Here is a 13,302-nt window from a genome sequence, read left to right as displayed (position 1 = left end):
TTATAAAGGAAAAAGGGAAGCAGAAGAAGAAAAAGTTGTGACAATGTACAAAAGGCCAATAGGTATATGAAAAGATGCTCATTGTTGCTCATTATTAGAGAAATGTAAAGCAAAACTACAATGAGGTACCACCTCACACCAGTCAGAATGGCCATCATTAAAAAGTCTACAGGGACTTCCCTGGTGGCACAGTGGTTAAGAAACTGCCTGCCAATGCAGGGGACACGGGTTCAATCCCTGGTCCAGGAAGATTCCACATGCCGGCGGAGCAACTAAGCCCATGGGCCACAACTACTGAGCCTGCGCTCTAGAGCCCACGCGCCACAACTACTGAAGCCCGTGCACCTAGAGCCCATGCTCCGCAACAAGAAAAGCCACCACAATGAGAAGCCCACGCACCACAACGAAGAGTAGCCCCCGCTCACTGCAACTAGAGAAAGCCTGCGGGCAGCAACAAAGACCCAACGCAGCCAAAAATAAATAAATAATAAATAAAAAATTTTTTTAAAAAGGTCTACAAATAATAAATGCTGGAGAGGGTATGGAAAAAAGGGAACCCTCCTACACTGTTTGAGGAAATGTAAATTGGTGCAGCCACTACAGAGAACAGTGTGGAGGTTTCTCAAAAAATTAAAAATAGAGTTGCTGTATGATCCAGCAATCCCACTCCTGGGCACATACCCAGACAAAACTATAATTCAAAAAGATACATGCACCCAAATGTTCATAGAAGCACCATTTACAATAGCCAAGACATGGAGGCAACCTAAATGTCCATCAACAGATGAATGGATAAAGAAGATGTGGTATACATATACAATGGAATATTGTTCAGCCATTAAAAAGAATGAAATAATGCCATTTGCAGCAACATGGATGGACCTTGAGATTACTATACTAAGCAAAGTAAGTCAGAAAGAGACAGATACCATATGATATCACTTATATGTGAATCTAAAATACGACACAAATAAACATATCTACAAAACAGAAACAGCCTCACAGACATAGAGAATAGACGTGTGGTTGCCAAGGAAGGGGGGAGGAATGGAGGAGGGAAGAATTGGGAGTTTGGGACTAGTAGATGCAAACTATTATATATAGTATGGATAAACACAAGGTCCTACTGTACTGCACCGGGAACTATATTCAACATCCTGTAATAAACCATAATGGAAAAGAATACATATGTATAACTGAGTCATTTGCTATACACCAGAAATTAACACAACATTGTAAATCAACTATACTTCAATAAAATTAATTAAAGAAAGAAAGAAAAAAGAAAAAGGTGTGACAATGGAAACAGAGGTTGGCTGCACTTTGAATATGAGGAAGGGGCCACAAGCAACGGCAAGCAGGTTGCTTTGAGAAGCTAGAAAAGGGAGAAAAACGAATTCTGTCCTAGAGTCTACAGAGAGCATTCAACCAAAACCTTGATTTGGGTCCAGTAAAACCCAGTTTTGACTTCTGACCTCCAGAACCATAAAATAATAAATCTGTGTTGTTTTAAGCTACTAAGTGTGTAGTAATTTGTTACAGCCGCAATAAGACACTAATCCAGGCCCCATTCCTTTATCTATATGCTCTTCCAAAGGAACCCCAAGGCATCCTGTGGCTTTAAAAACCATCTATATTCCAAGACTACCAAATCTTTCTCAGCAAATCTGACCTCTTCCCAGGATTCCAGATTAGTATATCCAAATTACTACTTGCAGGGAGAAGAAACAAGTAGCAGCCCTTTTACAAAATGCAGGCTTATCAAGCCTATTTTTGCCTGAACGTGTTACCTGCTGAATTAGTCTGTATCTTTCTGTGCTCCCTGTGTGTGATGATGCAGCATCTGATGATAGTGAGGATGTGACAGAGCAGGATACCATCCACTTCACTCATTCATTCTTTCATCCAAATATCATTATTGACCCAACTTACAACGTGCCAGTTGCTATGTCAGTCCCACAAGTGGATAAGGCATGTTCCATCTTGTAAGATATCTCAAACACCACACTGCCATTTGGGGCCCCCTAATATCCTCCACTTCAACCCACACACCAGCATCTGCCCCCCCCCCCCAAAAAAACATGCTGCTCTCCTTTCCCAGGCTTCTTCATCCCAGTCAACTGCACCATCATCAGTTGCTCATGCCAAAAACCTAAGAGCTTACCTTGCATCCATTCCTCTTCTCCTCACTCCACACATCCAGCCTATAAGCAAATTCTATCAACTCTATCTTAAAAACACACCCAACTGCATTTCTATCTCCCCATCGACTGCTTCTTCTACAATCCAAACCACCACCATCTCTCACATAGAATATTGCAACCACCTCCAGTCATCTATTCTCCACACAGCAACCAGGAGTGCATTTTATAATGTAAATTAGTCCATGTCACTCCCCTGCTTAAAGCCCAACAGTGACATCTCTTTGCACTTAGAATGAGAGTCAATCTCCTTTGCTGGCTTTCAGAGACTTTCTTGCCTCTTCCTAGCTCTCCATCCTTTTCCCTACCTGACTTGCCATGGGCCAGCCATGCTGGCCTTCTTTTGAACATACCAATCTCCATTTTGCATTAGGACATTTCTACTGGCTTTTCTCTCTAACTAAAATGCTTTCCCCCTAATCTTCTTTCTCAAACTTTAAGTCTCCTCTCAGATGTTACCTCCTCAATGAGTCTTTTCTGACTACCCTATATAAAATAGCCATCCAACTATTCCCCCAAATCATCTCCGTATTTCAATTTTTTGCACAGTGTATATTCCTATCTGATATTTTTTCTTTTAGCATGTATCCTGTTTCTCCCAAGGATAATGTAAAAGTTATGAGACCAGGGACCTTGTCTTTTTCACTGCTATGGGCCCTGATCTTTAAAAATTGTCTGGCAGAACTACCACACAACCCAGCAATCCCACTACTGGGCATATACCCTGAGAAAACCATAATTCAAAAGGAGTCATGTACCACAATGTTCATTGCAGCTCTATTTACAATAGCCAGGACATGGAAGCAACCTAAGTGTCCATCGACAGATGAATGGATAAAGAAGATGTGGCACACATATACAATGGAATATTACTCAGCCATAAAAAGAAACGAAATTGAGTTATTTGTAGTGAGGTGGATGAACCTAGAGTCTGTCATACAGAGGGAAGTAAGTCAGAAGGAGAAAAACAAATACCGTATGCTAACACATATATATGGAATCTAAAAAAAAATGGTTCTGAAGAACTTAGGGGCAGGACAGGAATAAAGACGCAGACATAGAGAATGGACCTGGGGACACGGGGAGGGGGAAGGGTAAGCTGGGACAAAGTGAGAGAGTGGCACGGACATATATACACTACCAATGTAAAATAGATAGCTAGTGCAAAGCAGCTGCATAGCACAAGGAGATCAGCTCGGTGCTCCCACAGATTCTAGGTATTGCTGTGTTTGGTGCTGGAGCTCCCTGTCCCTCCACACTGTACCATGCAGCTGACTCTCTTGGCACGGGTGTTCCCTACCCCATAGCTGAGTTCCAGCAACTGAATTAGCATACTTCAAAGGCCCTTTGTCATGAAGAGTATATCTCTCCTTGAAGTGGAAAGTTAAAATGATGCCCTCATTGGACAGAAGCACCATTTAAGACCCCACGTAAAATGTTCAATTACTTCACGCCCAATTTTGTATAGATTATTCTAGAATACTATAATAGGGAGCAAGGCTTTTTAATCACATTTAATAGATTCTAAATTGAAAACACTTTAATAAATGAAATCACCAGTTACCTTCATTGTTTTAGAATTTCCACCCTGCAGCTCACAACAAGAGCACCAGTTGTATCTTTTCTCCAGTTCATACTCTCTTGGCACTTGGGTCACACAGTAACACGTGTCTTTTCTATACTGCTTTTTGCTTCGGCATTTGGCCATTTACCACAAAGGAGGTGAGGACAACCAGGTAAAAGATTGAAAAGTAGTTCTGCTACTTTTTTTTTCTCCCACCGCCCCCCAAAAAATTAAATGTCACATGGTCTCTACATCATATATCTTTGCTTTGGGTTCACAGTATAGGGACATTCAGAACAGCCTGGGTGAATTCTGGACAAACTTAAAAGGCATCAAGATAGTTATCAATCATGACTTCAAGCAGATATCAGCCTATTGTTTAAATGTGGAGTAAAAAGGCATATGAATAAGGAATATGCTGAAAAGCTTGAAAAAAACGCATCTACGTTTTAACTGCTAAAATCTCCTGCCTCACTAAATGCAATATGAAAACTTCCAAATGTGGGCTATGTAGCTTTAAGAAAACTAAGGCCCTAAACATAGTAGAAACATGCCAATCACAATCCTCAAAAATAATTCATGTCTATGTTGCTTAGTGCACAAGACATCACTTACACCCCAAAAGAAATATTAGGCTCTGTGGCATTGCAGCTCCTCACAGCTGTCAGAAGCCAGTTCCCTTATCAGTCAAGCAAGAGTGTAATTAAAGACAATACCTAGGGCAGCTGTGTTGAAAAAACAAGTCGTTTGTCTTCTCCCTTCCCACACTTCTGCTCACGTAGTTAATCTCAACATAGCATCAGCTCCATCGTCAAGGCTTCTCAAAAGGCAGAGTAATAGGAAACATATCTATTTCCCACTATGGATTGTGAGGGATGAAGAAATACTTGCTCTTATCTTGCCATTGCATTATATTAAATGCAAGTGTTTTAGGTCTGGAAATTCAAAAGCTCCTGAGATAGGAGACTGTCCTTATTGGAGGATAAGAACAATTATCTTCAGGGATAGAGAGAAACTGGGAAAATGGCTTATACTCAGTGGTATTCTGGAAAATGTTTAACAACAGGCTCTCCAGGGGAAAGCCCTGATTTATAGAATTTTTCAGATTCTATGGTGTAAATATTCCTACCATGACTGATTTCAAGCTACCAACGTGATATCACTGAACACAGAGTTGGAGAGAGATCTACAGTAGGAAGCCATTACACGGTATTTCCACCACACATACAATAGACATAAATAATCTCAAGAACGTAGATAATAGTAAAATAACTAGAAAGTGGTAACTACTGAGTATTTGTTACCTTTGTTTTTAATACAATTTACTGAAATTTTATACAATTTAATTTTTTTTTTTTTTTTTTTTTTTTTTTGCGGTATGCGGGCCTCTCACTGTTGTGGCCTCCCCCGTTGCGGAGCACAGGCTCCGGACGCGCAGGCTCCGGACGCGCAGGCTCAGCGGCCATGGCTCACGGGCCCAGCCGCTCCGCGGCATATGGGATCCTCCCAGACCGGGGCACGAACCCGTATCCCCTGCATCGGCAGGCGGACTCTCAACCACTTGCGCCACCAGGGAGGCCCCACAATTTAATTTTTAACAATGGCTATGTTTATTACCTTGCAGAATTCCTGAAAACAATCACCTCTCACAAGTCAGTACAAACTGACTCCAGCCCACCACTATATATATTATACTCTGGCTGCCCCATTACCAGAAGCAATAAATAGCTCCCCAGTTAGTTATAACAAGTGAAAGAGAATGCATAGTAACAATATTCATCTTTTCAACAATGGAATTTAGTCATTTCTTTAATAGTTTTCCCAAGACCTACCTTTCCAGAATGATCTCCCTGAAGCCAGAAGAATCATCTAGGAATATGTTTACATGTTGTTACTAAAACAATGAAAACCGAGGTACTTTTTATAATCATGATTGTTGAGAATGTATTTTTGTAACCCTTTCTTCTTCACATGTATATGACTAAAAACTAATAGGAAATTTTAGCTGAGGCACCAAGACAATCTCAAATTCCAAGTGAAGTGCAAAGCTATGCTGAGAAATTGCAGAAGAGGTGATCAAAAAACAGTTACATAGACTTCCACTTCTGGGAGGGTGGAGTTGACATACTTTTCCCTGTCTTCCCCACTAAGTACAACCAAACACCCTGGACATTACATACAAAACAAATGAAAGAAGACGCTGAAAGTTGGAGAAAAGAAGATAGACAAGCTAGGGAATAACACAGTGGTGAGTTTCCTGGCTTTTCTTTTTGCCTCATAAATCCCAGAGTAGGGGCTGAAGAAGCCAGCCACCCAGAAACCCAGGGCACAGACTAAAAAGTTCCCCAAGAGCCTTTGCTCTCTAGCCAAAGGACATTGTAAGGATGGAACTTTAATGCATCTTAACTGTACTGATGTCAGAATCCTGGTTGTGATATTATACTACAGTTTGGGAAGATGCTATCATTGGGGGAAACTGGGTAAAGCGTACATGGGATCTCTCTGGATTATTTCTTACAACTGCACGTAAATTTATAACTGTGTCAAATTTAAAATTTAATTTTAAAAGAGTTACATGTCTCCTACCCCCTCAGCTATATCAGGATATAAAAGGATCAGAAGTCAGAGATTAGGAGATTTTGGAGAAAGCTGTTGGTGTACCAAGAGATCCAACCCTGCTCCCAAGGTAGTAAACTAAGGGGTGTTTCCCGCATCCCAGCAAATCAAAATAGAGGGGCTTTAAGGAGAGCACTTAGAGAGTGTGATATTTGGCCTCTAGAGATGGGAATATACAGACTGACTCCCACCTGAAAAATCTAAAGGGTGAGACCCAGCTGGCTAGAAGCTTTGATAGAAAAGCAAATGTGAGATGGCTGCATGGGGCAGCCTATGTTCCCAGAGTCTGTGGAACAAAGCATATGTGACTATTTCCTGTGGACCAGAAGGGACCACACACAGGAGCTAGGATAGGTCTTCTTAGATATTGTCCAAGAGAGTCACCTGGAGTGGGAAGAAAGACCTTGGCAGGAAGAAGCCAGCATACTTATGAATTCCTAAGGGATGAGGGAGCTTTCCTAAACCTCCATGCAGAATAGAAATGCCCATGTCAACAAAGCAGTGCCTTTTCTCTTCTGAGGGATCAAAAACCAAGTCAGCACTTTTAAATTCAGATGCTGTATTATAAAAGGCCTTGTTCTGTGCTGATAAGAAACTTAATTTTATAAGCTTTCAAATTAAACATAACTGGTTAATCAACCAGGGTGAAAGAGTCAAATAATAAATTTAACTGCATTCTCAAACAAAAGTGACAGATTTCTGTTGGTTTCCTGCTATTCAATATAAAAATAAATAAGTAAAGATGATTCACTGTTAAATTATTTCATTACTCATTTTAAATGAATACATTAAGGTTTGTCAAGAATCATGAACTGGATTTAGTTAAATAGGAGAAGTCATGAGGCACAGCTAAGTGAAGGAGATAATAATAGTTTAGTCATGATATTTGTGAATCACTTCCAGTAAATCTGATTTTACAATGAACTCCTGCTTGGTATTCGGATGTTGTTCTTCATAAGCTATAAAAAGCCCAAACAACTTTTAATTATTGAGCTAGGTACCAGAATTCATTGACTCCTTTCTGCAAAAGTTAAAAACAATCTAGACAACATAACCAAATAGTTGATGGATATTCTCCTTATGGAAGTATTCCAGCTACTAAAGAAAGTACAATAGAATTAGAATCCAACAATATGAAATATTCTCTCCAAGAAAATCAAACTTGAATCTTATCAAGCCTCTACATCGAACAACCAGTCTTCAGGGAATAAAGAGGGGCAGAGGAATGGGTTGCACAGCACCACAAGGATGCAAACAGTAAGCAGAGACTGTAAGCATGCCCACACATGCTACAGGACAAATGACCAGTTCACTCAACTAAATTGTAAGGGGAAAAGAGAGAGAGAGCCAGGATGAGGACCTAGATTTTAGAAGTCTTAGGGGAACATCAGCAAGTTGCAAAGTATGGTCTGTTATGTTATGTTGAAAAATTTTTCAAGATGACCAGAGAAATATGGACGGGAAATATGAAAGGCTATTTAATGTACTAAGCTTACTATGCTGTATTAGATTATATTTACTGTTAGTATTGTATATCTTAATGTATAATGTTATTAGTATAAATATTAAGAAATTATCGTTAAACTTATGTTAAGAGAAATATGTCAAGAGAGAAAAAGATAAAGTAAATGTGGTACATTGTTAACATACAGGGAATCTGGGTGAAGGATATATGGGAATTCCTTACAACTTGACTGTAAATCAAAAGTTATGTTAAAATAAAAAGCTAAAAGAAACAAGCAAAAAAAAAAAAAAAAAAAAAAAAACCAAGTCAGCAACACAAGAGAGGATGAGCAGAAACCCTAGATTGGAAGGAACACACAGCAGTCAATGCTGTATAACGCTCAAACACGGAATTTCCTCGTATTGCCACAAGCTGGAAAACATTCATTATTATCAGTTCTCAAACTGAGCACTCCTGAGGACTTCTGCAAATGGGGATTAAAGATAATTTGATTTTTAATCATCACATAAACAGGTCAGGGTCTTCATTAGTGAAACACACTTTGAAATTGTTTTTTAATTAACATGATTACAATATAAACAGCAAGAATAAATTCATTAAAATTAAACAATTCAATGAAATCATTCTTTTCCCTAAACACGTTCTCTGATGTTGTGGTCTTTTATGAGAAGACATACTTTCTTAGGTATCTCTCTTACCTCCTGTACCCTCCTCACACCCCATTCTCTCCAAAGAGGGGAAATTCTAAGTCATAGTCCAGGACACAGATCAGACCACATCTGCTAGTGGGTGAAGTCACCATGCATAAAAGGGTCAGCATATGAGTGCACTTTCTCTCCCCTTTCTCTTGTTTATATGATGCTGAAGTGATAAGCTGACCATGTCTTGGCCATGCACTCTCTTAGGAGGAAAAATGATTCTCGGGAAATTTTAAGGGGGGAAGAAGGAGGTTGTAGAAAATTACTATACTATGATCACATCTTGTTTCGTTCTCATGGTCTCTATTCCATCCTTTTATTATTATTATTATTTGTGTGGTACATGGGCCTCTCACTGTTGTGGCCTCTCCCGTTGCGGAGCACAGGCTCTGGACGCGCAGGCTCAGCGGCCATGGCTCACGGGCCCAGCCACTCCACGGCATGTGGGATCTTCCCGGACCAGGGCACGAACCCGTGTTCCCAGCATCGGCAGGTGGACTCTCAACCACTGCGCCACCAGGGAAGCCCTCCATCCGTTTTTTAAAAAAGCATCTTAACTTATTTTTTATTTTGTACCCAATAACTATATCATTCAAATTCTTGAAGTTCTAATTCTGCTAATTATTATTCTGGTGACTCTTACTCCAGGTGAATTGTTTCCAAGCGTGTTTTGTACTTTTAGATTACAAGCTCACGTTTAGTGGCGTCTCTAATTTCCAAGCTAACTAACTAAATAACAAGAGCATTCCCATGATTTACTCATTTAACAAACACGAACTAATATGCCAGGTGGCCCTCTCATAGTCTCTACCCTCAAGAAGCTTTAGAATCACATCCACCAGTGCTGGCTGGAGACAACAGTCAACATCCTAGTCAGAATGATAATAGCTAACACTTACTGAACAATCACTGGGTACCAAGCGTTTGACACGCATTACTTCACTTAATCTTCAACACACCCCAAAGGGAGGTACTACTATTATCCCCATTTTATAGATGAGAAACACTGATGCTTGTACAAAGATTGGTAACTTTCCCATGGTCACTCTGCTAGTAAACTGTAGAACTGGAATTTAAAATCATGTCATCCTGACTCCAGCACCCAAACTCTTATCCACTAGGATATATAAATTTCAAAGCACCCAGGCTCAGGCATGAAGCAAAAATAAGAACACAAGACCAACAGGGAGAGAGACCTGACTGAGATCCTGAAGTTCCTTATTCACTTGAACATAAAAGACAGGCTGAGAGTAGATAACCTGCTGCAGAAACCCACCTCAGGGAGGACACATCCAAGGTCTGTTCTGAAGCAAGGTTTAATTCCAAGTTTCACAAAATAGATAAGCTGAGGCGGCTGGTCCCATACCGCCACTGGAATAGGGTCGGGCGCTGGAACAACCCTGGGCTTTCAAGAGCCCAGCTGCAGGGAGTTGAGGGAGAAAATAAAGTCAGAGAATCTGTGGTAGTGAAAAAGGAGGGAAGGGGGCAGGGCACAACTTTTAAAAGAATGACATAGCCTTTGAGGATACAACAAAAACTGGTTACAACCGATTAGGGCCAAGATGGCAGAACATTAAACTCCCAGCAGACCTTGAGCCTCATTATGTGCTCATTGTAATATATTAGTATATTTAACTAACACACCCACAGGCATCATGACAGTTCCAAGACCCACCACAAAAGGCCAAAAAGTGGGCGGTGGCCCAGATCCTGGAAATCCCTGCCAGTTCCCCAAAATAGTTGGAATAATCCTCCCACTCATTAGCATATGAAGTTACCCAGCCCATAAAAACTAACCACCCCATATTTCGGGACCTCTTGCCTTCTGAGACAGCCCACACTCTGTCTATGGAATGTATCTCCCAAGGCCTCTTACCTTCTGAAATGACCCACACTCTGTCTGTGGAATATGTATCTCTCTCAGTAAATCAGCTTCTTACCTATCACTTTGCCTGTCGCTGAATTCCTTCTGTGCTGAGAGAAAAAGAACCTGAATTTCAGCAAGTCCTGAGGCCAGGTGTGCGATCACAATTAAAAGGCAGTGGCTTCAAGTCCCAATCTGGGTTTTGGCCCGGTTCGAGTCCCATCTAAGTTGTGCGGTTTCAATAGGAGCAGCCAGGGAAGCTCAGAAGCCAGTACGGTTACACAAAGTTCGCTGATACACTGAAGCCCACCGTCTAGTGCACAATTTTCATTAGGATGATGAAATCAGGATTTTCACAGAGTGCCGTGGTATTTGAAAAATGCCACTACATAGGTCTGGAGGACACAGCTCTATAAAATTTATATTTTCTGGATTTTACATAGAAGACAAGTTCAGAAGATCTTTTGAGCTGAAAGCATGATAAGCTAAGGGTAGTTTGGGGAATAAGCTCCTGAGTGGTACTTTTTAAGTTGTTAAGTGGATAGATGGTCAGTGCCCACAAACATCAAGGATGCTTGTGACCACTTACTAGCAGATGCAACCTCTTCTAAAGAAAAGGTATTTTCAAAAACTCAGACTAAATGAGATATAGTAAAATTCTTTCATCTGAATTGAATGTTATTCAGCCTTAAAAAATCTCATTTTAACTGTTTATAATTACTATTTGCCATCTATAAAAGTTCTTCCTGGAACAATTAAGAGAAAAAATTGTATACATTCTTTCATAATAACCTGTGCTCTTGAGTATTATTGAAATAAGCATTATGTAATTATTAAACTATCGGATTAACTGTCTGAGGCTGATTAATTGCAGGAGAACACCAGACAAGGTACTAATGAAGCCATGGCCAAGGGCCAGTCCTTAGGAAAGCTGTTCAGGGTCACTGGGTTTCATGACTTCCAGCTGGCCCCTCACCCCAGCTGGTGGCAAGGGGGACAAAGTACAACAGAGAGAGGAAATAGCCCTACTGATAGCAGAGGAGTGCCATTGCCTTACACATGAAGAAAAACATATTAATAGGTCATGGCTGACACCTAACAGGTAATTCCCTCAAATGAGTTACCGCTTCATACCGTAATTTGATGTGATTCTCCTTTTAACAGCACTCTGAACAGATGCACGTTTCCCATTTACATTCAAGATCACAGTACATTCTCTTTCCACCAGAATGGCTCTTCTGAAGGATGGATCATAATGATAATGTATGCAGTAAAGGGGAGCGTACTAGGGAACCACAAGGGCCTCTGGCCTCAGCTGCTTGTCCTATCATCACTCTGCCCTCTCCACCCCTATGAGCCCCTTTCACCTCCAGGTCAGGGCTTCGCCTGCTCTCCTTCCCATTTTAGAGCTACTATCACCTGGAGCGTTCCTCAGGGAACCTCTCCCCTTGTGCTGCGGTACAGGACTCTGTTTCCTGGGTCCCTCCCCTTCCCTTCGGTATGATCTCGCAAAGGAAGTCCGAGGAGCGTTCTTGAGGGTCTTGCTGTTTATCACTCTGGGAAAACAAGCAGGAGTTATCCACAGTAAAAAAAATAAATGTAAGGTACAAACTGATAAGACTCCTGAGGTCCCCTAGTGAGTGTCCTCTGGGTGGCACCGTTCTGGGGACAGAGAAGACTTAACATATATTTCCAGAAAGAAGAAACACACTACCATTTAGTAGCTTATAGTATAATTTACAAAGTTAACATCTAAGCTGCCTTTAAACAAAAAGAGGACATGAGGGTATGGGGAAGGAACTCGTATATTTATATGAAATGATCTCCAAATTATATTAAGTGAAAGCTAAGTGTAGAACAGATATATTTTGTACACAAAAGGGAGAAATATCTAGTTAAATGTATTTACTTGTAAATGCCTAAAATACTCTAGAAACAGACAACACAGATTGCCTCCCTGGAAGGGAACTGGGTGGCTGGGGGACTCCTCCTTATAGTCAAGAAGACTTCTTCTTATGGTCCCTTTTACATCTTTTGAGGTTCTATTCTCTCCTCTCTCAGGAAAGAATTTACAAGTGAATGTTCTCACACTCAATAGACAGATACCTGATAGATGGACAGATTGTAATGGTAAGAATCTGAAGAAATCATCCAAGTCTCTGGCAGGAGGAAGGTGACCCTTCTCCCGCCTCTCACTCTCAACTCCTGTCTTCACCTGTCCATCCATTAAAGGACTGTTGTGAAGTTCAAGTACATTGTTGAAGTGTAAGAGAAATATACAATAAAATCTAAATAGCTCATTCCCTTCTCTTCCACATTCCTTTACACAGAGCCTTCCTCTTCTTAAAAATAAATTTTGGGGCTTCCCTGGTGGCGCAGTGGTTGAGAGTCTGCCTGCCGATGCAGGGGACACGGGTTCATGCCCCGGTCCGGGAAGATCCCACATGCCGCAGTGCGGCTGGGCCTGTGAGCCATGGCCACTGAGCCTGCGCGTCCAGAGCCTGTGCTCCGCAACGGGAGAGGCCACAACAGTGAGAGGCCCGCGTACCGCAAAAAAAATAATAATAAAATAAATAAATAAATAAATAAATAAATTTTGAAGAAGGCTCTTAAGGGATGGTTAAGACCCTACTGATTGTTAAATTGAGCTTTAAAACATTTTTAAAAGACTTCATGAAAACATACCCTTCCTTCCCATGGCTTTTTATCTTTATATGAGTAACACCAGCAATACTAAACCACCTAAAGTTTAAACTTTCTCTAAGGATTAAGTTGAAGGCTTTGCAAGTCTTCTTTCAGAATATAAATGACAACAGCCTCTTGCACACACTGTCCCCCTTCCATCAAGCATTTTTTTTAAATAAAATAAACATCCTCAAGTTTAGTAAGAACAA

This window comes from Mesoplodon densirostris, chromosome 6, assembly GCF_025265405.1.
Source record: "Mesoplodon densirostris isolate mMesDen1 chromosome 6, mMesDen1 primary haplotype, whole genome shotgun sequence".
In the NCBI taxonomy this organism is placed as follows: domain Eukaryota; kingdom Metazoa; phylum Chordata; class Mammalia; order Artiodactyla; family Ziphiidae; genus Mesoplodon; species Mesoplodon densirostris.
The sequence above is the reverse complement of the archived record's forward strand: the minus strand, read 5'-3'. Positions refer to the sequence as shown.